Below are 11,896 nucleotides of genomic sequence, written 5' to 3' on the forward strand. Positions count from 1 at the left end.
ATATGATTTAAAAACAGCCAGAAACTAGAGCCAACGTCTATCAGTTATGAGGAAGTTTAGCTACAAATGACTCAATCTCCTCCGTCTCTCACTCTCTTCTCATTCCCCACTCCCTCATCCCTTTAACTTTCCCCCTCATATCTCACTATCCCCCTCCTCTCATTCCCCCCTTTCTTTTACTCTCTCCTGCCTCTCACTCGCCCCCCTCTCTCTCCCTCGCCCACCCTCTCTGTTACTCCCTCACCCCCTTACTTTCCCTCACCCCTCTCTCTCTAACCCTCCTCTCTCTCTCTCTTACCCCCTTCTCTGTCTCTCTTACCCCTCCCTCTATCTCTCACCCCCTCCCCCCCCCCAGCCCCTTCTCTCTTACTTACCCCTATGCTCTACCTGTGGAGCACAGTGTGTGAGATCCATCAAGACATTACCCAGCAGTGGAGAGGGAGCCCGCTCTTCTGCCTGGCACGTAACAGATTTCCCTGCACTCCCCCCTCCCCACCCATCAGAGGCCCTGATCAGTCATCTAGGACAGCGAAAACCGTGTCATATTCTTATGTAGAATGTAATTTATTTCGCAATGTATCAACAATGTTGTAAAATAACATATACAAGAAATAATTGTAATCCTCCTTGCCCGTCTCTAAAGGAGTTTCCATCAGATAGACATGGGGTGCTCCCCAGGGGGGGGGGGGGCACGAGATTCTCTGCGGGGGCGTGGCAGTTACAGAGGCCCTGCGCTCTTTCCGAAGGCATTTAACTTAAATGCCGGGGGAGCGATGAAGGCCTCTGTAACTTCCCTTACCTTGACTCACCGGTGAGTGGGCAGTTCATCTGGTGAAGCTGAATACCGGTCCCATACCAATTGTCCTAATATTTGTCAATTAATTAATTTTTTGTTTATATGATTTGTATATGTTTTTTTATGTCCAGTGTTTTTAATCAATTTTATTAAATGTTTTTTATTATCCCAATCACCCATGATCTCAGCTGATACATATTAATTTAGTAGTTGTGTATACTATATGTTGTTTGTCTTTTATTTACAGTATTACACTATGTTTTGTGTTTTTTTATATTTCCTTTAAGCACATCTCTACAGCCTGGAATCCATTTCGGTTCTTCCTGTTGGTGAATATATCCTTTACCTGCCGGCGCCTTTTTAATACTTTATTCTTCTCTTGTTACTGTTATCTGACCAGGGGGTCAGTTTTAGTATTTAGGCAGCCCCCTATGTGAGGGTTATTCCTCATATAAGGGTTAATTTCTTCATATATAGTTAGCGCTACCTACCCCGTGTTTGCACCCCTAAAATAGACTATATACATGGCATTGCTCAGTCTCTCAGACCTGGTCAGGGTTCTGGGTCGGTACAACCTGGGTGTGAATAAGCAGATAGAATAATGATGGGTGCTAGGAACTTTTATAGAACAAAGATGAGCTTTAGTTTATACAGTAAGGAGTTAAACTAATAAGTAGTTTATACCAGCTCTCAGTCCTAGGCTGGGGGGTACTTATGCTTGTTTCCATTAGTATTGGTTAGACTCCAGCGTAGCGTCTATAATGTTCTATCTCAGGTTAACCCATGTTTGTTGAGACAGACTACTCTCTAGGATCATTATCCCATTACTATGTATGGACGAAGATGGTGTACATATTGGATTGGGAGTTTACTATTGATAGAAGGGTGGGGGGGGGGACAAAGGGGAGAAGAGAGAGGGATGGGGTGAGAGAGAGGGGGTGGGGAGAGATGAGGGGGGTTAGAGATGGGGGAGAAGAGGAGGAGAGAGATATGGGGAGAGAGAAAGAGGAGAGAGAGGAGAGGGGGGAGATAGAGAGAGGGGTGCGAGGGAGAGAGAGAGGGGTGGGTGGGAAAGAGAGGGAGAAACAGAGATAGAAGGTGGGGGTGAGGGGGGATATAGGGGATATAGGGGGTGAGGGGAAGAGATAGAGGGGGGTGAGGGCGGGATAGGGGGCGGGAGAGGGCGGGATAGAGGGAGGGGGAGAGAGGGAGGGGGAGATAGAGAGGTGGGGCGGGAGGGGTTGAGAGAGGGGTGGGGGAGATAAAGGGGGGAGAGAGGGGTGAAGGGAGAGAAAGAGGTGTGTGGGGTGAGAGAGAGAGGGGTTGGGGGTGAGAGAGAGGGCTTAGGGGGCAAGAGAGAGAAAGGTGGGGGGAAAGAGAGGTGGGTCAGGGGAAGATAGAGTGGGGTTGCAAGGGGAAAGAGAGAAAGCGGTAGGGGGAATGGAGAGAGGGTGGGGGGGGAGAAAGAGAGGTGGGGGGAAAGAGAAGGGTGGGGTGGGAATAGAGAGAGGGGGTAGGTGAAAAGAGAGAGAGAGGGTGGGGGAGAAAGGGGAGAGAGAGGGGTGGTGGGGAGAGAGAGTGAAACTGGGGGCAGAGAGAGGGTGGGAGAGAAGTGTGAGAGAGATAGAGAGGGGGTGGGAGAGAGAGAGAGCATTGTGTCGGGCAATCCCAACCGACATACAAAAGATTCCGTAAAAAGAAAAAGTATATGATTACTCCTCTTCCTGCATGAGAACAATATTGGGCTATTACTGTGGGTGCTAACTATATAGGGCTCGATCCTTAACTAAAACCAATAAATGGTGACAGGGCATCCTTAATACACATAACAATACACTTAAACATATACACATGACTCACAGTGAGGCCCTCTAAACTGAAACTCCAAGGAACCTGCTTCTAGAACATTAGGTGGAGATATACAGTATATATATACCCTTCTATCTCTCTATGGTGACATCACTGGTCACCGGACATCCTACAACATGAGGGGGAGAGACAATATCAGAGTGAGCCCACCCAGTTAACCCATTAAGGATGTTAACCCCCTAACACTAATCAGTAATCCCCAGAGGGGGTTTACGTCATATACCATTTGAAAAGTACAAACCAATTGTACATGGAAAAGACGCATTGAAAAATAAATAAACTTAATATTGGGGAAAGCTGCTGGAGGGTTTTGAAATTCAAAAGAAATCAAGTGCTAATCAGATATATCACATTTTGTGAGTTTCTCTATTGCATGTTGTGACGTGGAGCTTCATGAGTTAATAGTTGCAAACACCTCTTTGCATAACCTCACTGTAATATATAATTCAGCCTCATTTAGAAAATTGTGATTCAATTTGGTTTCATTAAACGTTTACGTGAGCGACACTAATCGCTGCTGCAGCGTCAGAAAAACAGAAAATAATTCTGTACAGAAAAACATGCCTTTGTTCCTGAAACAATATAACATCTGATGCACACCTCAGCTAACAATAGCAATTATGTAAAGGAGGATAATTGTGGTTAATAATATTTGTAATGTTGCACTTGTACTGATCCATACAGAATGATAATAGAAAATATTACCGCAGGTTATAATTTCATGTCACGCCCTTACCAAAATGCATATTTGCAGTTGTTCATAACCAACAACAAGGCCTGATGAAAATATTTATTTTGAGATTATTTATTTTTCACGGATCTTGCCTTTTGACTTAAAGTAAGACATAATCCAATCTAATAAGATGTTCGAAAAAGAATTCATATACTGTATATGAGTTGATCCAGGGATATGGTGCTTGCAGCATGAACGAACATGAAAAATGTAAGTTAATTTTATGGAATTTAAGCATAAGCAATGGTTTATATGTGATTGTACAAGGGGGGTACAAAATACCCCAACTTATTTATAGGCTTTCCGTGCCCCCACTTTGTAACTCTCTCTTTCCCTTTGTTGCATACTGTAAATAATATCCAAATATTTCAAATCTAGATTTCAGGGGGGTTTCCCTGAATATTGAATGTTTATGCTAATACCCCTAATATTTAGTACATTTAAAATAAGACACAGCAGCCTAGCTTTTTTTTTTTTTTTTTTTTAAACCATTGACCACTGCTAATTTTAAAGACAATAGAGAGAGACCCAAATAATATCATAGTAAATTAAATACATGCAGATATGGAATCTCATTGCTACATTAGTATTGCAGTCCTGCAATTTAATCAGGACAGAAAACTGTAAACCCAATGTTATACATCACTGAACAAATACATATTAATCGGTATCCAGTGTATATCTCTTCCCCTAGTAAGTTACAGATAGAATACCAGCTAGGAAAGAACACAATACTGCAAACCAATTGTTTTTTCAGACTCTAGTGAATAGTGTAAAGGTACAAAGGGCTACGAATGGACATTATAATGTAATGTTAACATTAAGGAGTAGATTACATGATCATGCATAAATGACCATTTATTTAAATGGGGCGCCAACATTTCGGTCCAACATACTTTTTTCATGGCTTAACCATGAAATGGAAATGGAAAAGAAGAGGCAGGCATTTAGATTCTTTAAGTCAGAAGGGACGTAGGCAGCATATCAAAATTATAATGGAATGTAACAAAAGTTGCAAAAGGGCAATCAAATTAGCAATAATTAATCATGGAAAAGGGATTGCAATAGAAAGAAAGATCAACGCTAACAAGTTCATTAAGTACTTTAATAACAAAAAAATTAGAAAAGAAAATATAGGACCCTTTCAGTGTCAGATGGGCAGGCAGATTATTGGAGATAAGGAAAAAGCAGAGGTATTAAACACATGTTGTGCCTGTATTGCTTTTATTTGGATTATTCATTGTAAAGCCCATTTTCACAAGATAATACATTTTGCCATGGCTCTTTTTATGTGGGAAATTCGATCTGGGAACCTTTTCTTTTTGTTTATATTTTTTTTCACAGATCAACAAGAAAGGGATTATAAAATTATTAGGTATGGGGTTGCCACACTAACCGGAAGTGTATGTCTTTTTTTTAACCATGGTTCTTTATTTTTAAAACAAATTATTTACTGGAGTTTACATTTTAATTATATTGTATTTGCGTAAAGCAGCAATCCATGTGGGCGATTTATTTAGCAATTTTACTTTACCATGGGATTGAAGCAGGGGGTCTCCATAGCTGAACACCATTCATTTGAGCTCCGGGAACCCACTGCTTCCAGAGATACTTACCTCGGTATGGGGTGCCGGTAGCCGCGCTGTCCGGCTATCGGGGATCCCTTAATGGCGGCGTTTCAAAGCTCCAGCGCCCTGCGGACCAATTGAAAGTCGTGACGTTATCAGATTCAGCTTCCTATTGGCCCACGTGACGTGGGAGCTTTAAACTTTGCGGAGATACCGGAACCCCCTTTGAAGGTCTTTATCTCGGCAAGCAGGGGGTCCCCGGAGATGAAATGAATAGGAGTCGTGTTCTGGAGACCAAAAATTGAAAAAAATATGTAGTGTGGTGCACAGCAACAAAACCAGGTCGTGTGGCAAATAAAAAATCAATTTATTACAACTGCATAAAAAACGGCAAGAGTACAGCCCTCCCACGCGTTTCGTGCTTGTGGGCACTCCTTGATAAAGTGCCCACAAGCACGAAACGCGTAGGAGGGCTGTACTCTTGCCATTTTTAATGCAGTTGTAATAAATTGATTTCTTATTTGCCACACGACCTGGTTTTGTTGCTGTGCACCATACTACATATTTTTTTCAATTCTTGGACTCTAAATGTGGTTTCGCGCGTGAGGACCACAGGGGACTAACAGTGAGTACATATGTTTTACAGAAAGCCCTAAAGAGAGGTGAATGGATCAAACCTTCACCAAGGGATCAATATGTTCTTCATGTGTTATTGAATTGGAGTAATTATATCTCAATTATATTGTGTCCCCTGTGTGATTTAAACCTCTGTATGGATTATTGACACTAAGGGTCACAGCTTTTGAGCTCCCAGACAACCCTATTCGTGTTCTGGAGACCCCCTGCTCCAAACCAATATTTTAAAAAAAAATGCATGAATTGCTCCTTTAAGGTACAGTGTACTGTAAGTGTGTTTTTACCATTATTTATTTCTTCTACAATGCAGAATCACATAACATTACATAAGATCTGTAGGACATATTTCATTCTACCATTCGCTGAGCTACTGTATGAGCCCTGCAGCGCTGTTTGAAAATTAGGAATTAATCATTTGCTTTTCAAAGGACACACATTCTCCCGAAAGTGTTTTATGCAACAAGCGATACTAATCTGTGTGTTATTACATTACCGGTGCCATGTATTTGTATTTATTACTAGAAAAACACTATCATCGAAGCCACATTGAAAATATCTTTGTTGCCATAGTTACCAAGCAGGGTAAGGTAAGCAAAGCTTTGTATTTGGAGCGTCTGAAGGAGTCTGAAGAAGGTCGTGTTTCACAATGCAAAATTAAATTCCCAACAAATACATTTTGACGGGACATGTTAATACAAATAATACTAATAATACATGCACAAAACATTACACAATGGGCCCAATTTAGAATTGTGTTGGAAACGGAAAAATGAGCGTTGGCATAATTTCTGTGTTTACGATGCGATTTACAGTTAATCGCTACCGAGTCGTGAGCATATGGTTTAAATGACGCTAATGAGATCTTAGATTAATGAGATTGCTGATGAACGGATCAGCCCTGGTTAATCAAAATCCATGGTGAAATTCATGTGTTTTTATAGTGAATTTAGATTTGAACGTGGTCCACTGATTGCACAATTAATATAATTATTACAATAATTGATTGTTCTTTTATAGCGCTGCTAGTTTTACGTAGCGCTTTACAGAGACATTTTGCAGGCACAGTCCCTGCCCTGTGGAGTTTACAATCTATGTTTTTGGTGCCTGAGGCACAGGGAGATAAAGTGACTTGCCCAAGGTCACAAGAATCTGACACCGGGAATTGAACCAGGTTTCCCTGCTTCAAACTCAGTGCCAGTCAGTGTCTTTACTCACTGAGTCCTGAAGGAACTCTTCCTAAATTAAGAACAGCTGTTAAAATGACTCTAAATTGAACACAAATGCAAAACAGGTGCTGTTTAATAGGTGTATTACCCATGTAGAACTCATTTAAATAAATTAGAAATAGACACATTTTTTTTGGTTAACTCTAAACTGAGTTCTTCTTCCCTACTGTGTGTGCCAACACAATGGGTTAGGCCAGGTCCCCGCTGGCTACTGCAGCCCCCTCTGTGGCGGACGCTGCAGGGACAAGAGCCGCCCCACAATGGGGCCGGGCCCGCTGCGAGGGGGGGGGGGGGCCGCGCTACGCCGACAGTTTCTCCTGCTCTCAAGAGAATTGAGATCAGGAGTCGTGATGGAGCACTAAGCCACGCCCTCGGCGGTTCAGCCAATGATGGCGAACCTGCCGGGTGACGTCGCGGTCGCGCCTCCATCATGCCCGCACTATCTTTTTCTCTGCAGCTCTCTGAAGAACAGGGGACTCAGCTGCACGCGCCACCAGTCTGTCAGACGCGCGTGCAGCGCAGGAAGCGGGGCTGTAGCTTTAGTGTTATGACTACACTGTCGTTAGCGTACTCTAAATTAGCCCCAATACATTTCTAAATTCAAGGTACACAATAATTTAATCTATGAAGAAGTCTAATGTTGGTTCCCTAAAAGACATAGCACCCTATCACAAACCTATACATCACCAGGACCAATTCGGCTACTATTATTACAAATCATTCAACTTTTTCCATTACATATACCAGCCTCTAATGTGTGTTTTGTTAAACCTGGTTACTCAACTCACATTGCCCACTAACCAACCTCCAAGGTGTCTTGATAGGCAATACTTTCTATCGTGCTCTCAGAATCAATGCATTGCCTCTTATTATTTATTTATAACATGTGTTACCAGGAAGTAATGCATTGAGAGTTACCTCTCGTTTTCACGTATGTCCTGGGCACCGAGTTATGATGACAAATAATACATGGTTACAAATACATAGTTACATTACGTGAACAGGGTTATACATTATATACAAGACATTGCATGCACAGTTTAAGCTAATACATGTTATAGGCATATGTACCAGTTACAGACCAGATTAAAATGTGAGACAGCTTTAGTCTTCTTGGGTGCCTATGTTGAAAAACAGGATTACCCACAGAAAAATTCAGCTTGATATCTTTAAGATGTTTATTGTTGTAAAATAAAAAAGTACAGGTAAACACAAAAACAAAGTGAAATAAAAGTACTGTACATTACAGGTACATAATAAGGTAGTCTGCAAAGAGGCGCAGTGTACATACACCTCTAGCTGGTACTGTTAGCCCCCAAAATGTAACAGTAGAATATTGTATCGCTCTGCTGCCATGGATACACGCATTCCTGAGGATAAAGTCCATCTCTACATCAGTTTCACAACCTAATAAGTCGCTTGCTGAGTTTAAACCAAGACAACACACTTGGTTGCACGAGATCACACATTTTCCACCTTCCAGGTCAGTAACTGGACAATCATTCTTTCAAGTGAATAGGGCATAAGGTGTCATCCAGCACTGGAAGGTGTTTAATGGAATAGGACTGCTTAGTAAATATGGGCCTTCCTGTTTAGCCCCCCTCACCCCGATGTAAAGTACCACTTGATAGGACTGTAGTTTTCAGAATTTCTGCATTTCTTCTATTTAAAGAACAGGTAACAAATCTAAAATTGATTGTCCTGACAATTATTAAAGAACCTGAACCTCACTAATTTAACACCCAAGAAATCCTTCCAACATTAATAGTAGAATCCTCTAGTAAGTAATGACTTTCGTGTTGTTGAAGTAGATTATAGAGAACAGTGGACAGCTACATTAATACCAAGGTTCAACACTAATTAATGCTGAGCAGTGGCTGCCACCCTACTTTGTCCACATGCCAATCTATCCTTCCACCATTCTTCCCTCTGTTGGCAAAATGCAATCCTATGGGGAACACCCCTAACAGAATAGTACATGATGCCACAGGACACTCCTCCGAATGCTATAGAGAGAGTTACCCCCTGCAACATCAGCACCAGAGTGTTACAGGCGAGATAAGCAGGACAGTGTGCAGGAAGGTCGGTCCTCCAACTGCAAGGAGTAAGGGCAGCCTAGAAGTTTAGAGATGCATGGACTCAATGTGATAGTCTCTTAAGCAGATAACAATGTGACCCCCCACCCCAGTTCAAGGAAAAGAACCTCCCTAGGAATATCTACATGTATCTGGGCATGAAATTGTACGTGTACAGATTGTGATTAGACGCCACCCGTTTCCATATCTACAAAGTTAATGGCGCCCACCATCTGCAAGCACGCCCAGCCTGCATGGACCTGCAATCCCTGATAAGGTAACACATCCTGAGTAACCAATATAACAGACACCTATGTAACCTCCCTAATAGCCGGACAGGGAGGGTTACACATACTGTACATACATATACATATATTGTGACTCCCAGAATATTAGGCAGCTGCCTGTCCGATTTTAAGGCAGAAAGTGGGGAAAAAGGGAAAAAATTATTTATTCCACAGTTTCACATTTGCTGAGACTGTGGGATAGAAACTCCAGATCAGAGATTAGTGGTGATGGTTTTCACTCGTTAATTGAGGAAGAGGAATATATTGCAGTTAGTGTGGCTGCTTGTCTCTCTCAGAGCCTGGAGGCTGGGAGGAAAACTGCTGCTCCTCAGTATCTAGTTCGGGGTATACGGCACCCTCCCAACCCCGTGTTACAGCATCTGAGGATCTAATGGGATGCTGTTCCCATCTCACAGTTAAGGACTCAATGTTATTATACCTGTGTGTTATTTAACATCAGTTATTTTACCAGTTGGTAACTGGTTTAGCCAGCCAATATTGAAAAATAGGGATATGCATGTGAGTTAGACTCCTGACAGGAGCAGATGTTTCCTTTAATGATTTATTTTGTTCTTAAAGTGACAGTGTTTAAAATGTTTAGCGTCACTAATGGAGAAATAAACCGCTGAAGGTTGAGGGCTGAGTGCCCCTTGTGTGTAATACACGTGTTTGTCCCCTTTTTCTACAAATTAAACACTAGAAGACTGTGTCAGGAAGAGCCTGGGCAAACGGCAGAGTTACGTAAAGGGAGCCGTTTGCCACACTATATCTAAAAATGTTGTCACTGTTCATTCTTTTTTAGTGTTTTTAGCGTATAAAAAAATCTTTATAATATACCTAGAATCCAGATAATGCTGACAACCTGATATATTCTTCTGTATTTAGATTCAGTCTAAATGAAACCTCAGAGGAAAGGTCTAGAGAAAAAATACGAGACTGTGCTGTAGCATTTCTATTATAGATGATTACCTTTCTCTCTGTGCAACAGACTCATTCAAAGATTAAATTAAATTGAATTACATGAGATATACGCAGTTATATAAGGTGAAGCAATGCTGCAGTGAATAATGAGGAGAATCTCAAAGATAAACTTTAAGGGGCCTATGCTATAAGCATTCATAAAAAAATAATCGCCGGGTCATTTAAATCGCCATTTTTTGGAGCGTTGCTATCACGGTATCAGAAAGCCTCGATTACCGGTGATAGCAAAATTCCCAAAAGGGGCGAGTATTAAAACAGCTGCTACCCACAATAAACATTAAAAACACAACAACACTCATACCCACCTCCTCTACCCCCACATTTGATACCAAATGCCTCGAGTGTCTGGGGGCCCTTAGGTGGTCCCCGCGGGTGTCTGTGAGCCCTTGAGTAATCCCCACAGGTGTTCGGGGCTCCTCAGGTGGTCCCGCAGGTAACTACCCACTCCAGGACCACTATACCTGCCCTGTACCCATAGATAAGCCACTATGGCAGCCAATGGTCATCCTAATAAAAAAGCATGAAGGCCAAAAATACACAATAATAAAAGATATACACAAGCACCTAAACATCCCAACAATAAAAGAACTAAAAAGCCTAATACAGCTCAACCCCGTTATAGCACAGTCCGCTACAATGCGGAACCGCCTGTAATCCGGTTTGAGCATGGCTCCTGATTAAAGCAGAAGATCTCCTACCCTTTTCTTGATTCTGTGCTCTTCCTTGTGCCAGAGCCCCCCCTCCCCCTCGGTTCCGGCATCAAATGACCCTGCGGGGGAGATGGGGGGGGGGGGGGACGCCGGCAGCAAGAGCACACAATCAAGAAAAGCAGGCAGCGGCTGCTGCTGCTTTAGCATTTTAGGATAAAGCCTCTGAACAAGCTTCCTGTATCTCTCAATGATCCTATATATGTCTCTCTCATTGGTCTAAGCACTGTGTACATCCTACTGTATCAGGCCACATCTCATATTTCCAGCTCTGCCTGAGATTCCTTCTCACTCACTGTACGTTGTGTTCATACTTATTACAGCAGGTAACTGTTTAACACACACACAGACACACACAAGAGGAGAGAGCAGATGTCAGGTTAGGCTACATGGGGGTGCCGCTGCGCCACTGGGTCTGGTACAGCTGGGAGAGTTATCCCAGTCCTCCCACTCTGGCAGACGTGGAACCCCTGATGGCAGCCATTTTTTTTCCGCGATCCGGTTATAATGTGATCGCATTGGGTAGACCCCGAGCACCGCGTTATAACGGGGTTCAGCTGTAGTAAGCCACATCCATAACATTTATCTATCTCCAAAACAGCACAATAATAAAGAAAACTGTTATTCCAAAATATAAGAATGCAATTCCATAAACACCTAGCCAAGCAAACTATTCAAGAAATAAAACCACTAGCCAAACAAGCAATTCAATACATAAAAGCACTAGCCAACAAATCAATGAATTAATAAAACCACTAGCCAACACATCAATTAAAACCAGTAGCCAACAAAATAATTAATTTATTAATTTATTAATTAATTAACAAATCGGAAAATGAAATAAAAACAAGCCATCCAAATTACAAACAATTTAAGCCAAACAATAAACAGAAAAAGAAAAAACAACAATCAATAAAACGGGCACAGATTAATACATTATCAGTCAATGGGCAATGAAAAACATAAAAAGAAAAAAAGAAAATTAAAAATGCCTGTAAAAATACAATTACATATATTT

This window comes from Ascaphus truei, chromosome 11 (assembly GCF_040206685.1).
Source record: "Ascaphus truei isolate aAscTru1 chromosome 11, aAscTru1.hap1, whole genome shotgun sequence".
In the NCBI taxonomy this organism is placed as follows: Eukaryota; Metazoa; Chordata; class Amphibia; order Anura; family Ascaphidae; genus Ascaphus; species Ascaphus truei.